At 36.3% G+C, this 8569-nt stretch overlaps 1 protein-coding gene across 3 annotated transcripts in view; it reads left to right on the plus strand.

Moving 5' to 3' along the window:
* Nucleotides 1-8569, plus strand: part of PRPSAP2 (phosphoribosyl pyrophosphate synthetase-associated protein 2) — a 140946-nt gene that overhangs the window by 67014 nt on the left and 65363 nt on the right. The gene's annotated exons all lie outside the window — the stretch shown is intronic.

Genomic DNA, 8569 nt, shown 5'->3' on the forward strand with positions numbered 1-8569 from the left:
CATAACGCAGATTGTTGATAAATCGTCCACCAATCTTGACCCCACATTTCTCCTCATAGAGCCCAGCCTCCCGGATAATCTGTTCTGCATATAGATTGAAAGGTACATTTCTGATTTTATGGACTATTTTTAAGGGATTTAAAAATGAATGCATTCTTCTTAAAGTACTACTGTACTTTATAAATGTATTTCAGTGTATTTAAAAATTTTTAATCCATAGTTTATTATTTTGCTGAATTCTTAGATTACTTTTTCTTCTTTTTTTGCCTGCCATTGGATCAGTCATGATCTTGCACTCATGAGAAATTCTCCCAATCATTATTGGCCCTGTGTTGTCTGCCCCATTTAACTGTACATGTTGGCATACTGTCTTGCTATTCATCTTCTTTATAATTTAGTACTTGAACCAACAAGAGAAGCATCTTCTGTCTACTTCTGTGGCCCTTTTTGTCCCATCCTAATGTCTCCTTCCATCCGAAAGAACCCCCTCTTGAAAATGATGTCATCTTTCCCTTAGTTTTATTTCTGTGTAGTTTTATCTCATCTATATGTAGTCTATTATTATATATACTATTATTATATAACTTTTAAAAAAGAATTGAATAGCATTTAATCAGGAATTTGTCACTTCTAATTACATTATTAATATTTTTCTGGGGTATTTTGCATCATGTTTTCTTTATTTGAGTGCTGAGACATGTTCATAAAGTAGTTGACTCATCCTCCTCTACATGGAGTATTTCTATGTGGAAGTGCTCCTGTGAATATGCATATCTTTTGTAGTAGACATACAGGTATACTTTGTGCATGTATTATTAGAGTGGAGTTGTTAAGCTGTGGTTCCATTTTTTCCATGCAGTTACATAAGGTTCTATTCCCACCTGCGTTAGATAGAGATTCTATGACCTATTTGATGTCTCCCTCATGCTTTCTCTTTTTGTGTGTATAGTATTATAATTTTGGGCATGCTGTTTGTTGTCTTTCTTGGTCCTTTTTTTTTTCCCTTCAACCTATCAGGCTGAAACCTAAGGCCTGTCTTTAAGTGTTTTTGGTGAAACATTCTTCTAGTCGTATAGCCCTGGTGTGTCCACTTGCTGTACAGAGGTAACTTGTGGTCGCTGTGAAGTTGAACACCGTGACATTAATGTGTCAAATGCGATAATGGTTACCCATGGTGGACAGTGTTTGTTGGCGCGTTAAAACAAGCTTGGAAGCAGGAATGGCATCCACTTTCGTAAATAGCTTGCCTCTGGAAACCCTGTGATCCTGGAACAAGGATGAAAGTCACGCAGGTGTTGAGTACTTTTGTTCATAGGGTCGCTATGATTGCCTACGACTCGATGGCACTTAACAGCAACAACATCATATTAGTTTTTGATTCGATTATTCATACTCATTCTTTTCCTAGCAGTGTAACAATTGCATTTGACCATTAGTAGGCATTTTGTTTTTTAACGTTAATTACAATTGATTGTGACGAATTATAGTATCTGATCAAAATATATATTGCACTCTCAAAAAATAAAATTGCCTTTCCCTCTATCCAATTTATCTGGTTATTACATTTTCTCTCTCCTCCCTTTTTCCCATCTCTGGTAACCATCCAAGAATGTTTCTGTGTGTAACCCTTTCATTAGATTTTTAGAATAGTGGTCCTTTTGTGACTGACTTTTTTTTAAAATATTTTATACTGTTTTATCTACAAAGTTCGTATACATTGTTTTTCACACTGGGTCTTTCCCATTTCCTTCATCTCCCCAACTCATCAACCTTATGATTTTTTTTTGCAACCTTATGATTAACACGCCCTCCCCTTCCTATCCTCAGCCTTCTGCTCCCCCCTCTCCCACCTTGGATCCTCATACTTGTTCTAAAATAATGATCTTACACAATATTTAGCAAGTACTTCCAATTCAATATTGAATAGAAGTGGTGACAGTGGCATCCTTGTCTGCTCCCTGTTCTCAAGGAAAATGCTTTTAGTCTTTCGCCAATGAGAATGATACTGACTCTTGGTTTTGCATGTATCCTTTTGACTATGTTGTGGAAATTCCTTTCTATTCCAGTTTTGCTGAGTGCCTTTATCAGAAAAGGATGTTGGATTTTGTCAAATGCCTTTTCCGCATTAATTGCTAAATCATATGGTTGTTATCTGCTTTGTTAATGTGGTGAATTATGCTGACTGTTCTTCTTATGTTGAACCGTCCTTGTATATCTGTACTTGCTAGGGCAATACAACAAGAGAAGGAAATAAAAGGCACCCAGATCATCAGAGAGATGGTTAAACTATCACTGTATGCAGATGATATGACAGTGCACACAGAAAACCCCAAGGACTCAGCAAAAAACCTGTTAGAGTTAGTAGACCAGTTTAGTAGAGTGGCAGGATAAAAGATCAATATCCAAAACTCAGGAGGATTCCTTTAAAGTAGGAAAGCTCAATATCCAAAACTCAGTGGGATTCCTTTAAAGTAAGAAAGAGAATTCAGAGAAGGATACCAAGAGAGTAGTACTATTTACAATGGCCAATCACAAATTTAGATACTTGGGAGTGAACCTAACTAGAGACACAAGAGACCTGTACAAAGAAAACTACAAAACATTTCTGTGAGACAAAATAAAAGACCTAAGTAAATGGAAAAATGTTCCCCGTTCATGGGTAGGGAGACTCAAGCTGTGAAAAATACAATCCTACCAAAAGCAAGCTACATGTTCAGTGCAATCCCAGTACATATACCATATTCATTTTTCAATGAGATCCAAAGGGACATTTTCAAGTTTATTTGGAGGGGAAAGAGATCCCGAATAAGCAAAGTACTACTGAAAAACAAAAATGAAATGGGAGGCATTGCACTCCTGACCTCAAAATGTACCAGTGTAGTACCAGCAGTAATAACCAAAACTCCATGATAGTAGTACAGTGGCAGGCACATAGACCAATGAACAGAATTGAAAACCCAGAAATGGACCCATCTATCTGTCTATCTATCTATCAACTGAAATTCGACAAGGAAGTAAAAGCTACCAAAGGGGGAAATGACAACTTTTTCAACAAGCGACGCTGTCAAAACTGGACTGCTACCTGCAGAAAGCTGTAACAGAATCCATATCTATCTCACACCATACATAAAAGTCAACTCAAGATGGATCAGACACCTGGGAGTAAAGCCCAAAACCATAAAGTTCATCAGAGGCAAACTAGGATAAAGCTTAGAAGGCCTAGACTATGGACAAAGAGACTCCCAAAGACAGCTAGAAATGCAGTCTTGAGAAGATAAAATTGATGAATGAGATCTTCTAAAGATTAGATCTCTGTGCTCACCAAAAACTTTTTTCTTTTTAAATTTTATTTCTTATTGCTGTTTTAACAAAAGTTTGCAGGAAACTTGAATTTCCATTATTTCATTGTGCACATTTTCCTCCCTACCCCCCTCCATCCCAAGTTTGCTTTTTTCTTTAAAATGATTCTTTCATTGTTGCTCAGTTTCCTCCCTCCACCTGTCCCACAGTCCACTTTGCTCTTTACCTCTTATTCTGGAGTGTTGTCATGCACATAATACTTAATTATATATTTCTTTTAGACTGTTGTTTGCCTCATCTGTTTGCAGTGTTCATTATCTATCCCTTCTTAGTTTTCCTCCAACATGCATGTCAGTCCTATTTTATAACAGTGACATTATGCAGTATTTGTCCTTTTGTGACTGAGATATTATACTCAGCATAATGTCCTCCAGGGTCACCCATTTTGTACAATATTTTATGAGTTCCTTGTTTTTCAGTGCTGTGTTCCATTGTTTGAATATAGCATAGCTTCTCTATACATTCATTTGTTGATGGACACTTGAGTTGCTTCCATCTCTCTGCTATTGTGAACAATGCAGCAATAACCATAGGTAAGCATATATCTGTTTGGGTGGCAGTTCTGGTTTCTTTAGGATATGTTCTCAGTAATGCAGTTGCTGAGTCAAATGGTATTTCTATTTCCAACTTTTTGAGAAAGCACCATGCTGCCGTCCAGAGTGGTGTACCATTTTGCACTTCTTCCAGCAGTGAATAAGGGTTCCAATTTCTTCACAACCTGGCCAGCATTTGTTGTTTGCTGCTCTGTTGAATTTGCTATTGTTATTGGGGTGAGATGATATCTCATAATTCTTTTGATATAAACTTTTTCCTGCAAGGGTAAAAGAAAACCTTCTGACTGGGAGAAAAAAAACCCACAACATTTGGCAATACCATTTCAGACAAGGGTCTCATATCAAATGTTTACTGAATCCTACAGGACCTCCACAAAAAAAGACTGATAACACAATTTCAAAATGGGCAAAAGACATGGAAAGACTCTTCACAGTGGAAGATACTCAGATGAGCAACAGACACATGAAAAATTCTCAATCACTGGCAATAAATAAAAACTACAGTGAGATTCCATCTCACTCCAATAGCAGTGGCAAAGTTTAACAGGACAGCAAATAGTAAATGTTTGAGAGGATATGGCGAGATAAGAATGAATATATATTGTTGGGGGGATTGTAAAATGATACAATAACTATGGAAGGCAGTTTGGTGCTTTCTCAAAAAGCTGAACACAAATTCCATGGCTTGGAATATACCCCGAGAGAATGAAAAATTGGAGCACAAATGAAGACTTGTACACCAATGTTCATAGTGGTGTTATTCACCATAGTGAGGATATGGAAGCAGCTCAGATATCCAATCACAATTGAATAGATGGAGAAATTATGGTACATTCAGCATGCAGGAGCAATGATTTTGTAAATTAGTACTGAACTTGGGAAGGACTGGAGAGCATTATGCTAAGTGAACTAACTCAGTCCCATAAGGACTGTTTAAGACCATTATTGTAGATTGAGTATGAGGATACAAGGGAGGGGAGGGGGAAGCAGAAGGGTGAAGATGAGTATGGGTAGGAGGTGGATATATTATTGGGTCACACAGTTTGTAGATGTAGGGAGGAGTGGGTAAAGGAAGTGGGAAAGAGCCAGAGTGAAAAACATTGTGTAAAAATTTTGTAAGTAAACTAGTATAAATGAAAAATTTTATTTAAATGAAACAAAAAAAACCAAAATAAAAAAGACCATTATTGGAGAAATAGATAAATATGTCTGAGAATTTAAGTGGGGGGTGGATAGGAGCACAGGGATAAGGATGAGTGGGGACTAATCGTAGGGTCTCACAGTTTGATGGTTAGCAGGAGAAGTGGGTAAAGGAAATGGGAAAGATTCAGTGTGAAAAAGAATGTATGTGAACTTTGTAAGTAAGCTAATATAAAATAAAAATTTTATATTAAGAACCCCCCCCCATACACACACACAAAGCTGAGCATTAAAAAACTGAACATAGAACTGCCATATGACCCAGCTGTTTCACTGCTAGGAATGTACTTCAAGGAAATTAGAGGTGAGACACAAAAATGTGTATATATTCATAACAGTGCTGTTCACAATAACGTGGAAATGGAAACAAACAGCTCAGATGCCCATCAGCAAACATACGGATTAAAAAATTGTGATACATTCAGACAATGGAATATTATGCAGCACTCAGGAGCAATGATTTTGAAAAATGCTATATAAGATGGGAGAGACTGGAGAGCATTATGCTGAGTGAACTAATTCATGTCCGTAAGGACAAATATGGCATAAGACCATTATTGTAAAAATAGAAGGCTAAGTTACAATAAGAATTCTTCCAATCCATGGTCATGGTGTATTTTTTCATTTGTATAAGTCTCCTTGGGTTTCTTGTAGTAGTGTTTTATAGTTTTCTTTGTATAGGTCTTTGGTATCTTTGATTAGATTTATTTTAAATATTTCATCTTTTGATTAACTATTGTAAGTAGAATTGTTTTCCTTATTTATCTTTCATAGTTCTCTTTGTTGTTTTAGGGAGATCTGGTGGCCCAGTTCCTAGGGAATTTTACAGCTAACTCAAAGGCTATGCTTCTCTGGTGATTTGAATCTACCAGCTCCTCTGAGGAATGGTGATTGGCAATATTCTTCTGTGCAGTTTATAGTTCTGGAAACCTGCTAGTGGGTTTTGAGTTGCCTATGACTTGGTTTTGATTTGACAGCAGTGAATTGTTGTTTTTGTTGTTACTATAGAGGAATTGACTGGTTTTTGTATGTTGATTGTGCACCCTGCCACTTTGCTTAATTGATCGATTAGATCTAGTAATTTTCTTGCTAAATCTGAAATTTTCTACATATGGGATTAAATTATCTACAAGTAGAGATGGTTTTACTTATTTTTTTGCTAACTTGGAAGTGCTTTGTATCTTTTTTTTCCCCTTATTGCTCTGTTTAGGACTTAGAATAAAATATTGAATAGTTTTTGTTCTTGATAGGTTTTATTGAGTCACATACAACTCATAGTGACCCTGTGAACAACCAACCTGAATTCTACCCTTTCGTGTGCATCCTCATCATCTCTGACACACTAGAGGCTATTGATAAAGTCACTGTGTCAGTCTATCTCATTGGAGGTCTTCCTCTGCACTAATGATCTGTCTTTCCAAGGATGATGTCCTTCTTTAAGGAATAGCCTCCCCTAGCTACAAATCCAAAATTGGAAACATGAAGCTTCTCCATCTTTGCCTCCGAGGAGTACTCTGGCTGCTCCTTCTCCAAGACTCATCTGTTTGTCCTTTTGACAGTCCATGGAATAGTATTGTTCTTCAGCACAACAGCTCAGAGGCATCAATGGTGATAAAAGTCATCTACTTCCCATAGACAAGAGAATGGCATCAGTCTCTCTCTCTTGAGAGTAATGTTGATCGTTAAATATGTTTGATATATATGCTGTTAATTATAATCTTCATTCTTATTTTGTTGAGGATTTTTATCAGAACAGGGTGTTGAATTTTGTCAGTTCTTATTTCTATATCAGTTTATATAATTCTGTGCTCCCTTTGTTGTTTGTTTTTTTAATTGTTGTGGTAGAGGACACTGATTGTTTTTCTAATGTTGAACGATCCTTGCATACCTGATATGAATCTCAGTTGCTCATGCTGAATGATTAGTTGGATACGATGTTAGATTTGATTAGCTAGGATTTTTGTTGAAAGTTTTTGCATCTGTGTTCATGAGAGATAATGGTCTATATTTTCTTCTTTGAGTAGAGTCTTTGCTTTGGGTCAGGCAGGCCCTTACTTCATAGGAGTCTGAGACTGTTTAATTGTTTTGTCTATTCTCAATTAGTATGAGTAGAATGGATGTTGGGTCTTCTCTGAATGTCTGATAAAATTCACCATTGAATTCTTATGGGCCAGGATTTTTTGACTCAGAGTGTTTTTATTATCTGTTCATTTTTCCCTTTTGTAATGGATTTGTTCAGATACTCCACCTTTGTCTGTGTTAATTTCTATTGAGCCTTTGTTAGTTTAAATGGGCAGTGAGTTTCTAAAAATTCATCCATTTCCTCTAGATTTTAAAATTTGTTGTAGTACTTTGTAGTATTCTGTTATTATTTTTACTTCATTAATTTAGTTGTGACATCTTCTGTTTTACTCCATGTTTATATATTATCTGCATCATCTTTTTTGCCGGGAATTTGTCAATTTTATTACTTTTTCAAACAACCTACTTCTTATGTTGTTAATTCTTTCTGTTGTTTTCAGTTTCATTTATTTCTTTCTGCTCTTATCCTTATTATTTTCTTTCTTCTGCAGTCTCGATTTGCTAGTTATTTTCCCCTAATAATCTGAGATACTGGGTTAAAGTGTTGATTTTGTTTATTTCCTTTTTTTTTTTTTTTTTGAGACATTAGGGTATTCTGGGTAAAGATGGCAGCAAAATGACCTCCAGAACCCTCACCGTGGATCCGAAATAATTTAGGTTAAGAAAGTTGTCTGGAACACATTTTTCTAGGTTTTTATAGAGTCTTGGAAAGGAGGAATCTATCCCCTGGGCTAGGATGTATATAGGAGCAATAGTTCTTTATTTTAGAAATCCCAGTGGAATCACTTTTAATGACACATTTTTTTAAAAATTGCAGATTTTCCTTGATCCAATAAAAAAAGCAACAATCCTACAAGTTAGGAGCAGCCTTACAGGCAGTCTAGTCTCTGGGAATCTATCAGACATGGGAACGAGGATCATTTTCATCTCTTCCAAAAGTTCTAAGAAATGGTTTCAGGTAGTAAGAGGGATACGTTTTGTAGAGGCAGCAGAAAGAAAATGATGAAATTTCCAAGAAATAATTAATAATGATATTATCTTTCCTTTTCATATTGCCTTTCTCCCAAGGCACTTCAGATCTCATTTATTATGTTAACTCATTTATTCTTACAATATCCCTGGGAGCTACACATCGAACAATTGAAATGAGAGAGAAAAGGGAAGGTTTTCATCAGGGCCCAAGATGTGGGAGGTATTCAGATATTTCTTCATATTGAACAGGTCAATCACCTTGTTCCCCTCTGCTTCAGCAAAGTCATTTTTAAAAAGATAAAACCTTCCACCAGATGCTCTGCCGGGGAAGGAGGGACAATCTCCTCCTGTACCAGTCAGATCTGATTTGAGGGTACACTCACACAAAAATAATAAAATAA

The sequence above is a fragment of the Elephantulus edwardii genome, unplaced genomic scaffold, assembly GCF_000299155.1.
Source record: "Elephantulus edwardii isolate Elephantulus edwardi_28Jun2011 unplaced genomic scaffold, EleEdw1.0 scaffold00314, whole genome shotgun sequence".
Taxonomy (NCBI): Eukaryota; Metazoa; Chordata; class Mammalia; order Macroscelidea; family Macroscelididae; genus Elephantulus; species Elephantulus edwardii.